At 38.9% G+C, this 23492-nt stretch overlaps 1 pseudogene; it reads left to right on the plus strand.

Annotated features, from left to right (window-relative positions):
- The window catches only part of LOC117529485, an 80895-nt pseudogene that overhangs the window by 8607 nt on the left and 48796 nt on the right, over positions 1 to 23492 (plus strand).

Raw genomic sequence — 23492 nt, forward strand, 5'->3', positions numbered from 1 at the left:
TTCAGTTAATTTTATACTCAGTTAGCATTATAGCTTTATATTCAGTTTGCATTAATCTAAGCTTTATGTGGTAGGTGCGGTCACTTGTGTGTATGTACCACCAACCTAGCAATGCACCTGACTGGGCACAACGAACCGCAACTGCATAGTGCATGCTTTGCATTTTGTATCCCCGGTCATATAGCTTCATGATAAAGTGGTATAGCGAAGGATTTTCTTAAAAGAAGACCTGAAAGTTTAGCTACAATTTGCCAGAAGGTACATCTGAGATGCAAGCCTAGAGCTGATGTTTTGGTGAAAAAAGTTCTCTACACCATTTCATCATGAAGTTGTATAACTGGCAATAAAAGTAATTATTTTCAGGTATTTTACTAAAGCATTCCATTACTTATGCAACCCATCATCTTGGCTTTTAGATTTTTCATTAAATTATATGAAATTGTAGACCTTTGATTTCGGTTTGAGTTTACGATTAAGGACGATGAGAGAGAGAGAGAGAGGGAGGGAGGGAGAGGGAGAGAGAGTGATTGATTGATTGATTGTCATATTATGTACCTTTATAGCAAGCTACTGTTGGTACTCAAGGGTCTTAAAAGCAGCTTTTGAAATTGCAGAAGATTATACCTGATAGATTCAAGTGATGCATCTTGAAGTGATGCATCAATAAAGTTGTTTTCAATTAATTTAGAAATGATCTGCTATTTTGTATCTGTTACTTTAAATGGAAAGATGCTGCTGCTGACCGTGGCCCTTCATCATTTGTAGTGGGTCTCTCGCTCGCTCGTTTTCACACACAAACACACACACACTTGCGTACCACAGACTGCAGACTCGCTCCATGTCTCATGGAGAAATTAGGACTCCAGATACAGATTTCGGCAACATATGTCACAACCTGTTTCAGGCGTAAACGTTGCTTATGGTTGGAGAGTTTCTATGTGTGTAAACACAGTGTTGTGGAATTTTGAGAACATTTAAAATGATATATTTTAAATTTAAAACTACAGTTTAAAAAAATCTGCACAATATGACCCCTGTAAGATTAAGAAATCCTGATTGCTTTGCAGTATTTCAGTCCAATGCATGATTTCAAAAGGAATACAAAGAGAGGATAATCGTCAGTGAATCAGAATTGCAGACATGGTAATCCACTCAAATGAATTATATTTAAAAAGTACTCACAGAAGATAATTTTTACCTCTGCCAACAAAGTGCAAGGTTATGTTCTCGCCCCTGTTTGTTTGTCTTTTGTGAACAATGTGGAGCCCACAGTTTTTCATAAAGTCAGGAAAAATCTTGGAAAATTGGAAAAAATCTCTATCTTTAACATTGAAAGAATTTTCAAAAATTCATAACTGTCAAACAAGATCACATTTCTTTCATATTTGAAAGACTTATGTAGGGCAGTATCCTTGATCGACTGACAAAGATGGATCCAGATCTGATCCAGATTACAGATTTTGTGGCCATTTAAATTTAACATTGAAAACCCCATTTAATGTATATTTTACATTATATCTTAATCAAACATGCCCCAATCACTCTCACATTTGAAAGTAAGGTGCAGACTGGCACTCACTATTACCTGACAAGGTTTGATCCAAATCTGATCCAGATTACAGATTTTGTGGCCATTTAAATTTAACATTGAAAACCTCTGTTTAATGTATATTTTACATTACAGCTTAATCAAACCTGCCCCAATCACGCTCATATTTGAAAGTAAGGTGCAGACTGGCACTCACTATTACCTGACAAGGTTTCATCCAAATCGGATTTAGATTACACATTTTGTGGCCATTTAAATTTAACATTGAAACCCTTGTTTAATGTATTTTTACATTATATCTTAATCACACATGCCCCAATCATTCTCATATTTGAAAGTAAGGTGCAGACTGGCACTCACTATTACCTGACAAGGTTTGACCCAAACTTGATCCAGATTACAGATTTTGTGGCCATTTAAATTTAACATTGAAAACCCCTTTTAATGTATATTTTACATTATATCTTAATCAAATGTGCCCTAATCACTCTCATATTTGAAAGTGGGGTGCAGAGTGACAGTCACTATCACCTGACAAAGTTTGATTGGGATCTGATCCAGACTGTGGATTTTGTGCACATTTGTACTTAATATCGAAAAGCCCATTTCATGTAGTTTTTGCATTGTATCTCAATCAAAAGTGCCTAAGTCACTCTCATTTGACTTCCTGCAATCTAAAGGTATTCAAATGGACTGTAATAACATTGAAGCGTGCCACCCCCTGCCCAGGAGAGAGGATGGAGACAAGCGAGCAGTTATAATGAGGTTTGTCAACAGAAAACATAAAATGGCATTGTTAAAACAGGGACGGAAACTTAAAGGAACAAACGTATTCATCAATGAACATCTGACCAAAAGAAACGCAGACATCGCCAGGAAAGCTTGTTTCTTAAAAAAGCAGGAAAAAATTCAACAGACATGGACATCCAACTGCAAAACATTTATCAAATTGAATGGAACACCAGAACAAGCGAAGGTTATGGTAATCAGGAACATCGAGGATCTGGACAAATATGACCAATAAGGTATGAGGACACAAACACATCACAACACCATGACACAGACCAAAGGAACCTATTCATCTACTACCTATTCATCTACATCTGGAGACAAGAAGGATATAACTCAAAGGATTGCTGATCATGGAAAAGTAGAACTGAGAACATTTAAATACACAGACCACAATGTACTGGACTTGGAGCACGATATAGACCCGGACAATAATTTCTTCTCAAATATCAATGACAGTTGTTGCTATTATACAGATGAACAGTTTAATCGGATCATTAAAACGGATAACAAATTATCAATAATCCATTTCAACAGCAGAAGTCTATATGCAAACTTTAACAACATTAAAGAATATTTAAGTCAGTTTAAAAAAATATTTAACATAATTGCTATATCAGAAACATGGATCAATGAAGATAAAGGAATGGATTTTGAACTGGATGGATATGAATTTAATTGTGTAAACAGAATAAGAGTGGAGGAGGAGTGGCTGTGTATGTGGATAAGAACATGGATTATAAAATAGTAGACAATATGACAACTGTGATTGATAACTTATTAGAATGTATAACTATTGAAATATGTGAAGAAAAAAGCAAAAATGTATTAGTCAGCTGTATATATAGAGCACCAGGATCTAGTATTGAAACATTCACTGACTGTATGGAAAAAACGTTCTCAAAAACTAATCAAAAAACTGTGTTCATTTGTGGTGACTTAAATATTGATCTGCTCAATCCAAATAAGCATAAAATAACAGATGAATTTATCAGTATAATGTACAGTATGAGTTTATATCCAAAAATCACCAGGCCAAGCAGAATTACATCTCATAGTGCTACCTTAATTGATAATATATTCAGCAATGATATTGAGAATAACACTGTGAGTGGATTATTAATCAATGATATTAGTGATCATCTACCAGTTTTCATCGTTTATAATAGAAACCATCGGCGGAATCAGCCAGAGGAGAAAATAAAATACAGGCGAGTGCGGACAGAGGAAAACATGAACACACTAAAGGATTTACAGGAGCAAAACTGGGAAAAGGTATACAGTGAAAGTGATGTTGATAGTGCATATGAAACTTTTTTACAAATATTTACATCATTATATGATAAAAAGTGTCCAATTAAACAAGACTACAGAAAACAAAAAATCCAAGCTTGACCATGGATGACGAAAGGGTTACGAAATGCATGTAATAAGAAAAATACACTGTATAGAGAATTCATAAAACTAAAGACTAAAGAGGCAGAAAATAGATATAAGAAATACAAAAATAGATTAATATTATACGGGTATGTAGGAAGGAATATTATAGTAACATATTATATAATAACAAAAACAATATTAAAGGAATATGGGATATATTAAATAGCATTATCAAAAATGGTTGGTGTTGCACTGGGTGAGAAGCTACTTAAGTAACAGAAAACAGTTTGTGAAGTTGGGGGAATATACATCATCATGCTTGGACAATGCTTGTGGCGTCCCACAGGGGTCAGTATTGGGTCCAAAACTGTTTCTAATTTATATAAATGATATTGTCAATGTTTCCAAAATATTAAAATTAGTATTATTTGCAGATGACACAAGCATTTTTTGTTCAGGGGGGGATTTGCAGGAGTTACTGAGGAGGATCAGTATAGAAATGGGAAAATTGAAAATATGGTTTGACAGAAACAAATTATCATTAAACTTAAGTAAAACAAAATACATGTTATTTGGCTATTGTAATACAGACATACAGGTTCAGTTACAAGTCGAGGGGGTAGATATTGAAAGGGTACATGAAAATAAGTTTCTGGGGGTGATAATAGATGATAAGATAAACTCATATAAACTCATATAAGACTCATATAAAACATATACAAAGTAAACTGTCAAGAAGCATTTCAGTTCTAAACAAAGCGAAACATATTCTGGACCACAACTCACTCCGCATTCTTTACTGCTCACTGGTTTTACCATATTTACAGTACTGTGCAGAGGTATGGGGTAATACTTATAAAGGTACAACACAATCGCTATCAGTAATGCAGAAAAGAGCTATAAGAATTATTCATAATACTGGCTATAGAGATCATACAAATCCACTATTTTTACAATCCAAATTCTTAAAATTCACAGACTTGGTTCATTTTCAAACAGTACAAATTGTGTATAAAGCAATAAACAATTTACTTCCAGCAAATATTAAAAATATGTTTTTTAACAGATCAGGGGATTACAGTCTGAGGGGGAAATTTAATTTAAAGCATCAGTGGGCACTAACAACATTAAAAGGTTTCTGTATTTCTGTCTGTGGGGTGAGGATGTGGAACAGATTGGGAGTGGGGCTCAAGCAATGTCCAAGCATGAACCAGTTCAAACAGCGGTACAAAAATATGTTTTTTTCTAGGTATAGGGAGGAGGAAGGGTAATGAGGGTTAGGGTGTTTTTGTTTTTTGCTTCGGCTTGTAAATATATAGTATTTTGTATGTAAGTAGGTATGTGTAGGTGTATATTTATGTTTGTGTATATGTATGTATATATGTATATGTGTATGTATGTTGATATATATATATATATATATATTATATATAATATATATATATATATATATATATATAGATATAATATATATATATATATATATATATATATATAATTATATATATATATATATATATCGGTTTAGGTTGTGTAGGAATCTATGTGTATATGTGGCAAAGGGTATTACTGGCTGTGGGGAAGAAGGGTAGGGATAAATAAGCTGATGCTTCACCCTACCCTTTTCGGACATGTTGGGTACACAGTAGGAACTTTTTTGTTGTTGTCTTTACTGATCTATCTTGTAATTGTTGTTGTATCAAATGTTCGAAATAAACAGTTTTCATTCATTCATTCATTCATTCATTTGTGACAGTGACGTGCAAACTGGCACTCTCAATGAACAGACTAAGTTTGATCCACATCTGATCTGTATTGCAGATTTAGCAGCTATTTATTTTAGCTCTTTGGATCTTTATTTTGTATTATGATTAATTCAAAAATAAAAATAATTGAAATTTTTTTCCAAGGTAAAAAATTTGTAGAATTTGAAACTAGTGTTGGTGGAGGTTTGCGCTCTAGTTTGTTCATGTTTTTGCAGTCATACCTAAAAGTTTTGGACAGATACTGTCAGTGTTGAAAATGTAGCTATCATTTTCATTTTTTAGTCTGTGTGTGTGTGCTGCAATATTGTTTGGAATATTTTCTTTAAATAATGCCAACAGAGGGCTAAAATTAATGCATAGAGTTGCATCAGACATGCATATTCCAAAATGAATCACCCAGCTTCAATTTTTCGCTCTCTGTTCTGTCTCAGATGACCCATAAGCTTCATTGAGTTTTATGGAATCTGAGTGCTGCAGGTTGCCTTGGGTTTTGTTTGCTCTTTTGTATTTTTTTTTTTTTTTTTTTTTTTTTTTTTAGAGCACCGGGGAAATGTCCTCCTCATCATTTTTGCAAGATGTAGGACTATAACAAAGAGTAATGAAGAGATGGATGGAGGATAAAAGAAAGAGCCTCTTTAGCGAGGTCTGTTTGCCAGATGTTCTCATCAGAGGTGATTCACACCAAAACACGTACAGCTCATCTGAATCATTAATATGTAGGGGTGCATATACATCCGTTATATCATCCAGTGATGAGTAAGAATTAAAAACATGAGCTCTGTAATACATAACCAGAAACAATCAGTCCACACACACATCGCTTGGGCTTAGATTGTTCTTATTTTTTGAAGAAACGCGTCACTTCATCCTGTGATCACAGCAGGTAACATCTTGGTGCAATGCATGTGCCATGTGTTACTTGGCTATAATTGGAGAGGTGGCACACAGCTGCAGAATGTGATCTTGGTTCAGATGAACCAGGTTCTGGATCTAAGACTGCTGGCAAGTATGTCGAACACTGCTTGATGGCATGTGTTCATCATCATCATCAATCATCAATTTTATTTATATAGCGCCAAATCACAACAAACAGTTGCCCCAAGGCGCTTTATATTGTAAGGCAAGGCCATACAATAATTACGTAAAAACCCCAACGGTCAAAACGACCCCCTGTGAGCAAGCACGTGGCAACAGTGGGAAGGCATGTGTTGCATGCTGTACAGAAATGACTAGCATCACAGCCAAAGGACTTGCAAACTGTTGCTGCCCTGTTGACATGGATTGACTTGCTCATTGGGTATTCAGTAGGGAAATGTTGGTTCTAGTACACAAGAACAATCACTGGATTGTTCAAGGTCAGAGTAGGATCACCTAGTATACATTACTCAATATACAGTGTCAGTGTTGCTGGAGCTGCAATAATTATTGATTAGTCAACAGAAAAATTAACCATTTTGATATAAAGGGGTCATATTGTCCAAAAATATTTTTAAATCTGCCACTTTACAGTTAAATGTGTTTCAGAATTCATGTTAAACATCTTCAAAATTTCATGTATAGGAAAAAGTACAAAGTTGTAAACAAAAGTTTGACTGGAAACAGCTTGTTTTAGACTTCTGTGACATACGTCAAGGAAGTCCATATTTGAACTCCTATTTGATGTGAGATATTCTCGTTATTGAAGCTCCACATCTGTGTGGCACACCTACACAGTCTGTGCTAGAGCATCAGCGAGAACGGAGAGAAGGCACATCTGGGTATCAGTATCTGTTTTTTTTTTTTTGTTGTTGGTTTGTTTGTTTGTTTTTGTACTGCACAGGAAGCTCACAATCTAACTAAAATCTAACAGCTCACAAAATATAATTAAGGGCCCCTTCACACATAGTGCGAATACGTGTAACTCCAGGGTGACTAACGGTGGGAGAGCTCGTATGAGCGCACTATGAAACATCGCGCCATTGGGCAGGTGTGCCCAATGCCAGTGTGACAGTTTGTGCATGCGGGAACACAGTGCCAGCTGTGAAAAAAAAAAATAATGAAAAAAATACATGCTGCGATGGTTCCGTGCACGCGGGAACACAGCAGCTTTTCACAATAAATTAAAATAAAAATTACATGCCAGCCATGGGAATCAAACCCATGCCTTCCAAAAGCTCTGATTACCAGTCAGAAACGTTACCACTGAGCTACGATCACTGTCTTGTGAAAGTTGCAGGAAACTGCCTGATATCAGCAAGGACATGGACGTATTTAAAAAAAAAATAAAACCACACACCATATAAAAACACCACATTTATCAAGCGGGCAATGCAAATATGATCTGTCTGTTCCTCTGTAGATGACCCATGGTCACTGACATACAGTCATGAAATGACATGAATGAGAAGCATTGTGCTCTGATCATGTCCACATCTCCTGGCGCGTGTCCAGCTGGCCCGAGCGCGTGTCCTGCCAGCACACCGCAGGACTGACACTGCGTCATGTGGAACAGATCTCGTGTGGGTGGCATGACAGTCAGATCGCCCGCTGTGTGTTGTGATCTGATGGTCAATGATTGTCTGCTGACTGTTGACGTGTTAATAGTGCGAATGCCCACACATTTTCTAAGTTCCAAGCGAGCAGTGTTAGATGTTCGTGTGCGTCACCTGGAATTTGGCCAACACCTGCCGTGAGAGGGATTGATGGGCTTGCACAGCGCACACTCTGTCTTTCAGCCGCTGGTGTGCGCAAATAGTTGTAGCAAAAGGTATACAAGGCAGCTATGATTTTACACATTTTGCACACGATTCCTGCTTCATGCACACTTTATGCTCAAATCAGCCAAATTTGCACTATGTGTGAAGGGGCCTTAAGCAAAGACCAGAATCAAACACCAAAAAATGTGACTTACTAGACCTTCAAAAACGGGTCCTGTGATTGGTCTAAAGTACTGCAACACTAGTTCCTGGTTTGGTGGCATTGGTTGTGTGGCCTTGAAGATATGCTGAAAAAAGGAAACATGACTTAAGTATGTACATCAAGTCCATGTGATCAGAATGTGCCCAAATATAATTTTGTTATTTTTCTAATCAAGCAACATAACAAAATTATGTTATTTGGACAAATTTTGATCATGTGCAATCGATGTAAATTATGTAAATTCAAAAGATACAGTGTACATATGAAGGGTTCAGATTCAACGGCCCGTAAATCCTATTTTTAAACTAGAAAATGCAGTTTAAAATGGAAATTTAAGTGTGCTTGTTTCCAGTGTGAAAGGTTTCCAGTTCAAGGCCACCCCTGTCCAGTCTCCTTGTAATTTTGTTGTCAGGAAGGCCAATCTGCATAAACGTTGTGCCAAATCAAAATGCTGTGGTGACCCCGAGTGAAACAAGGGAGAAGCTGAAGTAGCTTATTATAGTTATCATAGGAGCCAACCGCATCTTGACTTCAAATAAAAAATTTTCATTTTAAGATTTTCTGGGTTTTGCATCTGAATCTGAACCCTTCATATGTAATCTCTCTCTCTTTTTCTCTCTCACTCGCTCTCTTTCTCTCTGTGGGGCTGTCCATCAATTTCGATGATGACTGAGTTGGAAGGTTTGTGTCGTGCTCTTATATTACACACCACCTTATTTCCACTTGCCTTGGACTCGTATGTTGTACCAAATGGTTTAAGAAGAACCAAGACCATACAGTACATGAAGTACACATTCACAGAACCTGTAAGCAGATGGGACCATGCATCTTCCTCACCTGTCAAGTGCAGGAATTATGACATGGTGGGATTTTATTCTGTATCAAATAAATAACCTGTGTATAATATGCATTTAATATGCAAATTTACCATTTACTGTAATTTGGCAAATCTGTTATCACTTGAGTCTACACTTAAATGCTTGAAGGGTCATTCCATAATTGGTCAAGGGCAAAAAAGACCCACATCTCCCCTCTCCAAGTGAGTTTTCAGCCCCGTGGCATTGTTGTTGTTTTTAGACATGGACACAAAGGCAACGTCACTGAGCTGCAAACTAGGAATGCCACTTTAAATTGACACAGATGCACACTCACAGCCACACTGTCAGCATTGTATGCCTCCAGAGTAACGAAGCAGTTTCACACTTGATGTTTCAGATGCTAACGGGTATTTTTATGGGGACGGGGTTGGGGGTGGGTTGGTGGGTATGGAAGTTAATTACATGTCCAAGATGCACAATATACAGAATTTTCTGTACTAGACTCAAAAAGATTATATTCTTTGTGATCTTATTTCATTAATTTCCTACTTTCCCTAATCTCCCCCCACCTGTCCTGCATCAGTGTACCACCTGCACTCGCCTATCCCACATTTCCTTTCTTTCTTTCCTCTCCTTCATTTCCTTTCTCCTTGTACTTATCTTTTCTTCTCAGCTTTTGCACGTCCTTCCAGATCCCGTTCCTTTGACACTCCTCTTCTTCTCCTTTCATTTCCCTTCTGTTTCTTTGCTTTTGTGCGTTCTCCACTCCAGCTCCTCTCCAGCACCTTTCCAACATCTCAGCAACAGCAGTGGAGTTATCCTGGACATCTCCACCCTCAACATGGAGCAGCTGGAGAGTGAGGTGCCTCCGCTCCCTCCCCGCTTCCGCTTCAGAGACTTGCTGCTCGGGGACCAAAGCTTCCAGAATGATGACAGGTATGTTGCACCATAGAAACAGAAATGCTCAATAAGAAACTGGATGAAAAGCAAAAACTGAGTAATATCTGAGAAGTAAAGAACAACAAAAACAGCACAAGAAAGTTCTAAATCAAGGACAATCACAAACCCACACACTATTAACTCCTCATTCAGCTTCTCCAGTGGCCAATCAGGGGATCCTTTGATTCCACAAAGATCACAGTATCAGCCACAAACTCAAGGTCAGTAAATCTATACTCATTGACAAGTCATTGGACATCCACAACCCTATGCAACACCCAGTTTCTGCATGCAGTGAGCAACCAGAACACATCCCTGTGGAACACCAGAATTCACTGGGAATCTGTCATCAGATATTTTTTGCGTATTTCACAATTTACTCAGCTTTTGCATAATCTCAACACCCCAAAACAATTATGCCTCACTTTCTGTGCCTGAACATCAGAGGGGTCATATTTTGACAAGCCAGACAGGTTGAGTGCCAGATAATTTTGAGATTTTTACATAGTACTGACTTCACAATCCTCACAATTTTGATTGCTTAATTCTCAATAATTTTAATATTTGAGGCAGACATTTTCTAATGGACTTTACATGACATCACCACTTTGGGGAACCCCTCTCTGTCTTGATGTCAAAACCAGGCTTTATGCTCAGGATTCCCATGTTGGCACAGGGATCTAAACAAAGCCACAGTGGTGGATGTCATCTGCTGTAAAAGGATTTTCTAACAGAGAAAGTGTTTCATGGAAGGAGAGGTGTATGGCCAGTTGTACCATGACCTTTATAGAGTATCTTCTTTGATAACTTGTTCATGTTAGTGTGAGAACGTGGAGCAAACCATATTATGTACAAAGAGGTTTTGACACAATGTAGAAGTTTATTTTGGATCAAAAGTATGATATAACATTGTGAAGTCAACACACTAGTATAGGAATAAATTCCAAAGACTCAGCGGTAGATTGCCAGATGCAATTTGCACCCATGTCTCTGTATTATTTCTGGGTCATTTCATTTCATTCATTTCTCTCTCTCTCGCTCTCTCCCTCTCGCTCTCTCTCTCAATTCATTTGCCATATGTTTCCATGATTTTTCACTCTGTTTCCTTTGGCATGTAAACATACAGTTTATTTTTTTTGTCCAAAGGCACAGATGATTAGATCTCATTTCAAGTTTTTTAGATATACCGTGGGCAACACGGTGGCTTAGTGCTAACCACTATGGCCTTTCTGTGTGGAGTTTGCATGTTCTCCCCGTGTTTGCGTGGGTTTGCTCCGGTTTCCTCCCACATTTAAAGACATGCAGGTTAGGTGAATTGGAAACTTCATAGCTGCCCATGTCTCCCTTGCAAAAGAGATCTTGATCTCAATGGGACTAACCTGAACCTAAATAAAGGTAAAAGTAGCTGTCTCAGATCACTTTTAAAACTCACCTGTTAAACCTCTCTGTCATGCTTTTAGAGTTCACTGCTAATTGGTGTCTAACCTCATCTTTTGGTGGCAGTTTTTCTTCACAATTATTTTGCATGAAATGATTATTTTATGAGAATCCTGCAGGGTAAAGATGCACTATACAGCATTTTCTAACTGTACTGTGGCATGAGTGATGTTTGTGTGTCAGTTGATGCAAGAACAAAAAGAAAAGAGAGCAGTTTGGGGCGCTCTCCATGGTGCTGAAGATGAGCCATGTTTACATGAAGCTTGAAATTGTTGCACTTTTTTCAAAACCAGAAAAAGGCAAACATAACCTAATTCACTGTGGGAATTTAAAATGACACTTTTCCCTTCTCTCATCCTTATTTCCTCGTGTGTGTGCATTCTGCTGCCTCAAATCAGCCTTCTGTTTAGTTATACATATTAGCTGAGATCCATGTGTTCTAAGAGGGGATTTAATAGCTTCTGTTCATAAAGTCCAGAAGGAAACCACAAAAAAAAAAAAAAAAAAAAAGTTGAAACAGAATTACACATCCCTTCTGTTATTTTGGTGCTTTTGTAAAGCACTAAATGTAACAGTTCTCCTTACATGTTTATTTTTCTCCTCAAAATATTCATTCAGAACATGGCTTCTGCCATGTGGATCTTGAGAATGATCAAATATTATTTTTTTATGTTTTCCAGTGCACTTCTAACAAACCTTAGAATCTGAAATGCTCTTTGTACTATATGACACACTGCATTTGCTTTTCAAGGATAAACATGAGCTCTGCCAGTGTTTTCACTCAAAAGGGATCTTTCCTCAGCTGTCCTTCCAACATGAACTCTGTCCTATTCAGACAGTTGTTATCAGTTTTTTCTGTTCCATCCATGCAGATGACATGTGATCTGCCCAGGTGCATAGTGGCGTTTGGAGGGCTTTGGGGTTAGATTTTCTGTGATGGTGCACAGGAGCTGTCTGTGAAGTCACTAATGTCACTGGTCACATCTGCCCAGAGATCATCCATTACTGTGCAATGATAAACATCGTGAAATGCAGGCACGCATGAGAAGAAAAACCATGTGCAACAACAGACATGTGCAAACCTTAATTTAGATCCCTCACTATTCCTCTGCCGACTTTCCTTTATACAGTTGTGCAATTGGTTGTTCCTTCCATGCAGGCTAAATCTTATTAAGTTGTTAATGAGAAGAGAATAATGGAAGTAATGCAGAGTTTAAAAGCAGAAGTTGCAGTGTGGAGGTCCTCAGATGTGACTCAGGAGTCATGATGACTGACGCAATCAGTGTGGGCGAGGGGTTCAAGTGGAGTGGCCTCTCTTGGTATTTTCAAAGGCATTGACTCAAACAGGGAGGGGCCATCTATAAATGATTACTTCAGACTCTTCATATTTGGAGATGACAAAAAATGAAGAGATGAGTGGGTCGGGGGCCATGAGAGAGAGAGAGAGAGAGAGAGAGAGAGAGCAACATGGCAGGAGAGCAATGTCTCATATTATTATCTCCACCAAGGTGATTTTTGACTGCTTCTCTTGATTTTTCACTAAATTGACAAATTTACTTCATAACATTAATAACATTTTTCTGTGGTATATCCCCAAATTGTCAGAACCAAGTGTCAGTCCTTGTGGCCATTGGCCCTTGTCCACTGCCCATAGACCTTTTACTCATTGTCTGATTTTGGTTTCTGGGTAAAGTGACTCCATCCTTATATGTGTACATCAAGAAGGTCTTTGTGGATCACCCTTTGTCTGTCTCCTCACTTGAGACCAATTTGCCAAGGGTGGCCCTTCCAGGAGTTAATGCTCCAGCCAGCACAGCTCCCAGGATCAATGGAGCACACAAACTCCTACACCATGATAAAGTGGTGATCTAGGGAGAGGAACCCGAAGGTGCGACTCTTGATTTACCAGTCGATTTACGCTCTTATCTAAAGGGGAGGTGATGGTCTAGTGGTTATGCGTTGGGCTTGAGGCTGGAGGATCCTCGGTTCAAATCCCAGCCTGACCGGAAAATCACTAAAGCCCTTGAGCAAGGTCCTTAATCACCTAGTTTCTCCCAATGTGTAGTGGGCGCATTGCATGGCAGCAGCCTGACATCGGGGTGAATATGAGGCATTGATGTGTAAAACGCTTCGAGTGTCTGATGCAGATGGAAAAGCGCTGTATAAATGCAGTCCATTTATCTTCACTTATGGGCATGAATTTTGGGTAATGACCGAAAGAAGAAGGTCACAGGTACAAAGAGCAGAAATGAGATTCCTTGTTCGGGTATCAGGATTTACACTCCCGGACAGAGGGAGAAGCTCAACTATCTGGTAGGGACTCAGAGTAGAGCTGCAGCTTCTTTGCAACAAAAGGTTCTGGCTGAGGTGGTTCAGGCATCTGATGAGGATGCCCCTGGTTCCCAACAGGGAGGAGGCCCTGGAGAAGACCCAAGAAACGCTGGGGGGATTATATCTCCCAAATCATTGGGAGTGTCTCCAGATCTCCTAGGAAGAGTTAAGAGAACTTGGCTGAGGATAGGGAAGTGTGGGAGCTGTTTGGTCTACTGCCACTGGGACCTGCACCCAGACAAGCAGCAGAAAATGAATGAATGATTGAATCCCAAAATTACAGCTAATTTCATTGCTGTCAAGTATTTATTTTGGGATGATTCTGTGGCAAATATAGTGACTTTGCTTTGGATTTTGCAGCTGACATGAATGAGGATGTGCAAGGTTCAAAGTTCATGCTTTATTCCATGGAAACCAAAAACTAGCTATTTCTGTCTTACAGCTAAGAAAAACACATCTAATAAAGCTCTGATAAAACATTAGTCTCCCCACCAGATAACTGTAACCAATGCTAAAATTGAGAACTGACACAGCAGATCTGTGTTAGAGTTGTCTTTCATGCATCTAGCAGATATCCAGCAAAACAAGTTGTCCAGATTTCAGTCAGAATGAAGTGATATGAATACTTTCTGGCTGGACCGAAAACCCACATCATGTGACCTTAATGGTTTGACAGGGTACCAGACAAATGTCCGACTGTTTTGCAGAGAAAGTGATCCATTAATCATCTGCGATTGGGCAGAAAGGGTTTATCTTGAGTAACTGTAGCTCACAGTAAGAGTGTTTAATAACAGCAGAATGACAGGTTATGAGGATGATGAACCTTGACCACTGCTCCATTCAGTATATCCTATTTGAATTCCAGAACAAAAGTTTTACTTTCAAAAACACATTTTGCGCAAAGACAAGCCAAACGTTACCGCTTCAAAGGATCATAAATCTGAGTTTAGCCTATTGTTCAAGTTTATTGCAACCATAAAACTATATATGAAAAACATTTATTTGTTTGTTTGTGTGTTTGGTTGTGCCACTACTCCTCCATTGTGTTTGGGCCAATTTCCACTATCTCAATCTCAATCTCAATTTCAATTTATTTATAAAGTGCTTTAAAATCAATACCAATGACCAAAGTGCTGTACACAAATAAGAACAGGCAAGAGAACATAAAGGCACTAAACATATATGCATGTAGGTTGAGCCCAGAATTGCCCTCAGGGAATCTGTTTTGGCAAAGGTCAAGGTTACTGGGGTTGAAGGTCAAAATTGGCAAACACCTTGGCAGACAACCGGCCTGTCCCCACCTCTTGAAAGCAGTCATCTTTCTACTGCAGCCAGGTGAAATATTAACATCCCCATGGCCTTCTTCAGCTGCAGGAGGAATCAAAGTCAAAGTGTCTTTATTTGTCTCCCTAAGGAGAAATTTGCCTTGGACAGAGTCTGCTACACAACAACACATCCAGTACATAGCACCCATACATTAAAAACAACAACACAGTAAGTCAAAGGATAAAATATAAATACACAACATTATTAACATTGTTGTGCACATTCCGCAATACATACCCTTAAGCTATCTTCCCTGAACTATCTGCTGATTTATGAGCTTCACTGATAATGGCATAAATTAATATTTATATCGATTATATTTACAAAGAGGAACCCTGTACCTCCTTCCTGAGTTAAGTAAAGTATATTCAGAGTGCAGAACATGAGACTCATCTGTTAAAATATTGTCAGCACATTTGAGAACTGCCTGTTCAAACAACTCTTGGGGAGTTACAGGTACCACCATACCCATGATTTTGCCAGCTATCTTAATCAGATTTAATATTTGAGTTTTTGATTTAACCATTAAATTACAAAACCAGCTAATAATACCATACCGTAACACGGACTCAATCGTTGCTCTGTCAAAAATCAGCATAATATTCCTACATACACCAAACAGTCGGAGTCGACGAAGAAAGTGCAAACGCTGGTGGATTCCGGCACAAACGCTTGACACTTGCATGTGCCAGCTTAAGTTATTATCGATATAAACCCCCAGATATTTACACGAATCCACCTGTTCAATGTTACGTCCATGTATGATGACCACACTACGGTCTCCAACAGCCCGAGGGTCCACCACCATCTCCACTGTTTTATTAATATTAATCTACAATTGATGGACATCACACCAGTTCACAAACCTGTCCACTCCAGATTTGTGACAACTTGAATTAGTACTAGTGTTCAGCAGACTGAGTATTACAGTGTCATCTGAAAATTTAACAATCAATACTGAAGCACTTATGCACTGGATCATGCACAGAGAAACATGCCACATAGCCAAAATGTCAAACCAGACATTCTCTAGCAATGTCAGTAATGCTTGACATCTGAGTCTCCCTAAGTAACCACTTGTTTGACATAAAGTCATTCCAGCGGTACCCAAGGATGCCTTAGGTCAGTGGTTAGCAGGTCTCATAACCATACAATAAGACACCCAACTCCTGATGTTCCAAAGCAGTCTGCTTTGGAACATCAGGAGTTGGGTGGGTGCTTCACCATGTAGCACTGGACTTGTGTCTGGAAGAGCATTCAATGTAAAACATGTGTCAAATTGCAAAGGTGATCTCTCCTGGATCTGCTGTGGTCACCCAGAGCAACAAAGGATAAATGGTAAACAGGCTGCATTTATATAGCGCTTTTCCATCTGCATCAGAAGCTACAAGCGCTTTACAATGTTGCCTCACATTCACCCATACACATTCACACACCGATGTCAGGGTGATACCATGCAAGGTACTCACTACACACCGGGAGCAACTAGGGGATTAAAGATTAAAGGGATTTTCCAGTCTGGCTGGGTTTTGAATTGAGGGTCCTCTAGTCTGAAGCCCAGCGCCTAACCACTAGACCATCACCTCCCCAAAGGATAACCATTTTGGCTGTTGGCTATGGTATACGGTCCGAGTCCCTCTCTAGTATTTTAAACTTATGTATTGCATTTTTATATCCAACGTCAAAACTATCTTCTTTTCTTTTCTGCCATCTGTCACTTAACAGCACAGTTGGACCTTTTTACATACATCGGTATTTATGCAGTGCTGATTCACCTGACCGTGGTTGCTTGAGCTAAAGATGCTGGAGAGGAGGAGAAGACCATTCAACAACATCAGCTGTGGTTATTCCTGTCATAATGTTGCTGTGGCAACAGGCCCTCACAAAAGAAAGAGAGAGAGAAAGAGAGAGAGTTCTAAAAATGACCAATAATAAATAACAAATCAGTCACATTCAATTTTTTCCTCTCATTTGTTCATATTTATAGCACCGGTTTGTCATTACTTTTGAATTTTTTTTCCTTCTGAGGCTGAAAAACAGTTCATGCTTTCAACCGTTTTATTTTAGAACTGCAGCGGAGGCACGCTGCTGAAGAAGCTCACACTGTAGGATTACGGTTAACTCAATTCCCATAGCTCAGCGGCTGCAGGTGTTCAAAAATGGATCCGAGTGTCGTCGCTCCACCCTGGGTCAACCCGTACATGAGCGCTTGGAGGTCGAACCTTTTCGGTAGCGATGCCGGGCAGAGGTAGGGTCACCTGTTCTGTGCGACACCTTTAAAGTTTTCTTCGTAACAGCGCGGGATGGATTCGGTACATTAAAACGATGCATGCAAACTTTAAAAATTTGATGTGGATATTTGCATATTTTTGATTGCCACATAAGCAGCAGTGTTGATTTTGCAGATGACAGAAGGAAGCAGCGTGACTGTCTGCTGGATGTTTGTGCATTTAACCTGTGCGTCATTTATTAAGACAGACTGCGTGAGTCAGTGTGCTGGCATGTGGTGTCACTAACATTAAAAAAATAAATAAATAAAGAAGCCGTGATCAGCTCCACGTCTTTGCATTTTAGAGGAATTTGTCACATGAAGGACGGAGCGACTTCAAAAAGTGCAATTATCAAACTTGTTCTGATGCAATTAGTGGCTTTAAAAGACAGAATCCAGCTCAGATTGTCAGAACCTCTGCTGTTACTCCACAGTGTGACTAATGTCACCTCATTGTGGAGCTAATTAAGGGTTATTAGCTGCAGTGATGTGCATGTGGGTGGCAGGTGAGGTACAGGGAGTGTACAGGGGAAAGAGATTTTTGGGGCCGTCACATGGATGGAGCTGCTTCCTTTTAAGATTTCATGCAGACGGTTTATCTCTCTCTTCTCCAGGATCTTTTCTGTGCATGTTTGAAATAATATTTGCAGCACACGTGAGCATAAAATCAACCTTCAGTTTCCTTTGTACTGTTAGCACCCAGCAGAGCCTCACACAACTGCATGCTTTTGTCAAACTCTCACTTTTCATTCAGTTGTGAAAAATCACCCAGAATATATACATATACAGTAGTGTTCAGAATAATAGTAGTGCTATGTGACTAAAAAGATTAATCCAGGTTTTGAGTATATTTCTTATTGTTACATGGGAAACAAGGTACCAGTAGATTCAGTAGATTCTCGCAAATCCAAAACCTGGATTAATCTTTAGTCACATAGCACTACTATTATTCTGAACACTACTGTATATATATGTGACATTTATTCTCCTTTTGTTGTTGTTGTTGTTGTTAGGGTGCAGGTCGAGTTTTATGTGAATGAAAACACCTTCAAGGAGCGCCTGAAACTTTTCTTCATCAAAAACCAAAGATCGAGTAAGTTAATGACGCACTCCGTTTTCTCACTTCCCTCAGTTGACTGATATTTAATCTCAATCTAATTAGATGTTCCCATCCTAATGAAAAGGATTTTTTTAAAATGGAAAATCATTCCCTTTTCTTCCTTTAGGTCTGAGGATTCGTGTGTTCAACTTCTCCCTGAAGCTGCTGACCTGTCTGCTCTACATCATCAGAGTGATGACAGACAATCCCGGTCAGGGCGCCATGGTCGTCCCCAGCTCTGGACAGCAGATGTCTCCCAGTGGCACCAACAAAAGGTTTGTTAGATTTACACTTTAGCAACAGCTTTTAGTTCAGCATTTTTAGAGCAAAATGTGTCTTTTCACTGATCACTGTTTGTCTCTGTGACCTCTGATTTTACAGTGTTGACTGTCAGTGGAATGGATCCGTGCAGGACAGAGAAATTAACTGGTAAACACACAGCATGGGTTCCTATCATAAGAGAATGTTGGTGCAAAATCATGATGTCATCTCTTGCGTAAGCAGCAAAAGGCATAAATTATTTTTTATTGTTCTTTTGCTATTGAGAGAGTGCTTAAACTGAGCTCGACGCTGGGTGCAGATGGGTTTGATTTACTGTTTTCATTAAGCATGCATGTGTGTGTGTATGTAGTCTAAACATCAGTTCAACTGATCGCAGTGGCACCAGTTTCACACGGCACATGCCGCTCTGGTGTTGGGAATCCGGATGCATGTGAAAAATTTTTGGGCGAGTTAATGGATTAGCACCAACCTGTTGACAGAAACCACCAAGGCTTCCTGAGTACTGATGCAATAATGTGAAGTTTTGTTTTTTGCACGAGTGTTTACATTTATTTAATTTAATGGTTACTTTCATTTCACTTTCATTGTGTACACTGCAGCATGTAGTCGCCTCTATTGGGGGGTGGGGGGTTACATAGTGGGTGTTTTTTTCTCCACTTTGCAGCCTCACATCACAGATGCTGATGCCTGAGGCGTACAGTGGCCAGAATACACTGCAGGCATTGAAAGCATTTATGTTCACTCAAGCAGGTGGTAGATGCATTGTTAGCCTGTTTGTGTAAGGTGCATTTGAAGGATATACACAGCTCAGGACTTTAGGCCAGGGTTTTGGTGTTATAAAGTATAAATGCATTTTTGTGATGGACAATATGAATGCACCTGAACAGACCTTATTTTTAGACGGACGTGTCCACATGAACGCTAGTATCGAGTATTGTGAATTAAAGGACGAGCATCAAAATGAGTACTGCCTCTGGTGGAGACTAGTACTGACGCTTCTGCTGCACAGCCCTACAGTGTAAATACTGCCGTTTATAACAGCATTTCCTGTGTATTCGTTTTTGTGAATTGTTCTGTAATGTATGTCTGTAGCATGGCCCAAGCAGAGGGTCACCCCTTTGAGTCTGGTCTGCTTGAGGTTTCTTTTTCAGAGGGCGTTTTTCCTTACCACTTCTGCTCTGGGGGTTAGTAAGGTTAGACCTTACTTGTGTGAAGTGCCTTGAGGCAACTCTTTTGTGATTTGGCGCTATATAAATGAAAATAAATTGAAATATAAGAAACTTAGGTTGTGTTTCATCTGGAATGTAACCATTTTATTCTTCAGTGATCATCAGCACTTGCAAGGGCGTAATTTAGAACTAGAAATTGGGGGGGACAAAGTGCTTCGGCCCACAGGGCCGCTTTAGGCCCCAGAAGCCAGCGGTTTCTAGATAAGCTCAGATGCATTCTGAGCATCCAGAACAGTAATTTTAATGTTTTGAGAAGACCATAAAGTGGACACCATTTGACTTATGCAATTTGAAACTGTGGATATAAGTACTTTATTCTGAGAATAGCCAGCATTGATTTTATTAACATCCTGGTATAAATAAGGTATCACCACATGTGTAGAACTCAAAAAGAATGATAGGTTGAGTTTTCATTAAAAAAAACAACTGCAATGTGGTAAAATGTATTCATAAATATGAAAGAACAGGCTCTTAATAATTATTAACTATCGCATACTGTATTTTTTTTTTTTCTCAAGATTTGTTTTTGCATAAGTTTGAAAAAACAACAGATCATAACTTTAGGATAAATTACTTATCATGAATTTAATTTTTGAAGTGGCACTAATGACAACAGTCATACTGAACATAATTTCGCTTGCATAGACTGATTTTGGAGATCAAGCAATAATTGCAGATGGGCTTTCTGAGGTCCCAGATAGCGTTTCTGATTTCCTTTTCTAACTTTCAGAATTTAGTAAATTAGCATATGGTCCATTGATAGTTATTTGTAGACACTAGTCCCTAGAGGCAACTATTTTTGGTTTCAAATCTGGGCAAATGCAGTCCCAGAAAATTCCAAATGTGACAAACAAGAAACAGGTGTTGTAAACAAGTCAATGCTGCTAAAAATACAAACTTGCAGAAACAAAGATACTATTCTGACATGGTCTGCACATAAGACTGGCATAGCATGTTTCAAGTACACACATATAAGTCAGAAGGTGGGGGGACATACTATATTCTGTCCCCCCTGGTTGAAAAGTTATGTTTTTGCTGTCAAACACAGTACCAGGCAAGTACAATGAAATGAATCTATTTATTTTTATTTGAAAATGAGGCCTGAATTGTGTTGGAAAAGGAATATATAGTAATAGTTGGACATTTTGTATTTAATTTTTGGCCAGGTTGCATGTAACAGACCTTCCTGTTGGATTGGTTAATTCTCTCCATCTATATGTTCGTTTGTATGGTACCACTTTACAGAAGGGGTAATGTAGTCTTGCACTGATGTGTGACAATTGACCTTAACCCCTAGACCGCCTAATAATGGCATCTATCTATCTATCTATCTATCTATCTATCTATCTATCTATCTATCTATCTATCTATCTATCTATCTATCTATCTATCTATCTATCTATCTATCTATCTATCTATCTATCTATCTGTCTGTCTGTCTGTCTGTCTGTCTGTCTGTCTGTCTGTCTGTCTGTCTGTCTGTCTGTCTGTCTGTCTGTCTGTCTGTCTGTCTGTCTATATTTTATGGGTAGGATGTGCATCAAAGTTTGGATGGGTGAAGTCATACTACTATCTTGGTGGCATTAATTGGCCAACATTTTTCTCAAATTTCGAGAATGCTTAAACATTTTCACATGACCGGACCTGTCACTGAAATAAACAATAAACTTTTTATTGTTAACTGCCTACGTGTTGCTGTTCTCTGTTTGCCAGGGAGTTGATCTTCTGGGTGGATCGGAAGGTTCCTGTGTGGGCCATTCAAGTGAGTCACTGAATATAAACCAAAGGAGGAAAAAAGAGATCATTTTGCTGAATGAAAAAGGCATTTACAAATGGAAGCAAACACACATATAGAGAGTTAAGTTGGGACAGGCTAAATTATCACATATTTCATCGGACGTGATATCTGACTATGCTGTGGCTTTTATTCTCAGAAGGCTGTTTCTGAAGCAGTCAGAATTGGTTTTTACTACCGTCACCTGGGAGACCACATTTTACAGCATCTGTTTGTTGATTGGTTGGTTTTTGTACTCAAAAACCATCAAATCTGGAATCAATACCTTTACATTTTGGGGTGGATCTTTGATTAACTGCACAATTGATTTGACTATTGATGTTTGCTGTAATGACAGCTGTCCCAGACATGATTACCCATGTGTGTTTATTTAGGTGATCGTGGCCATCATCAGCTTCCTGGAGACCATGTTATTGATGTATCTCAGCTACAAGGTGAGGCACGCAATAAAGGGAGAACAACTTTGTGCACAATTGTACATTCTGTATAGTTAATCACTTACAGTCTGTCAGATTGACCGTCTCTAAGTGGTGCAATTATTCCAAGTTGGCTGTCATTCTTACATAAAGGCTCAGCAGTAATTGCAGGACGTGGTTTAGGCGAGGGATTAAATGGGCATGAAATGTGAAAAGTGTTCCCTGCAGGTAAAAAAATGTATGATCAAACCTTCTGTTTTAAATAATCAGGGTAACATATGGGAGCAGATATTCCAGGTGTCTTTCCTTCTGGAGATGATCAACACAGTCCCCTTCATCATCACAGTAAGTCAACTCACGTATTATTAGCAAATTACACTCAAACTGGACATGAGTTGTGCTAATATGTAGATCTGGGTTTGATTCCCAGTCAGACTACCTCTCTTTGTCTTTGGACAAGATGCTTCATCTGTGTTGTCCCAATCCACCTTTGAGTGTGGAAGTAACCTGCATCCCATCCAGGGAAAGTCATAGACACTCATCTGCCATGGAATCTGAAGATAAGCAAGGCACTTATGGTATGACTTCTGTCTGACCCTTCTAGAGGGTCAGAGCAAGAATTTTAGCTGAGGAAGCTTCTGCGATTTGAAGCGAAACGTCCTCGCGTCAAGCAACCCAGTCCAGTTGAAAATTCAAGCTTCTCTACCATTGGAATGAGGATTAAAAAAAAAGACTAGAGTGAACATCAAGCTCATTTCGTTTGCCATCTTGTATGTGAAATTGGCATTTTGGAGTGAAAAATGATTGCTGATTGATTGCTTCAATCTTTTAGTTGCCTTTGTTATCAACCAGGCAATGGCTGTGGCTTTGTTATGATTCTGATTTTGAACATGAATCAGTAAGTAATTAGCCAGTAGACTGCCTGACCAGTGGTCTCCACCTTCCAAAATGTTTGTGGTGGCAGCAGGAAGCGGTTTGCTGTATTTACATTGTGTAACTTGAATACATTTAAAAAGATGCCAGCCTGAGCAACATTTACTACTGGGACTTTGGCTGTATTGTCATAATGAGATTTAATATGAGACTTTTAACAAATTGATAAAAAAAAAAAGAAGTAAAAAAGTTATAATATTTCAGGTGTGAAGATTCTAAACTGCAGTATGTTGAAT

This window comes from Thalassophryne amazonica, chromosome 17 (assembly GCF_902500255.1).
Source record: "Thalassophryne amazonica chromosome 17, fThaAma1.1, whole genome shotgun sequence".
NCBI lineage: Eukaryota > Metazoa > Chordata > Actinopteri > Batrachoidiformes > Batrachoididae > Thalassophryne > Thalassophryne amazonica.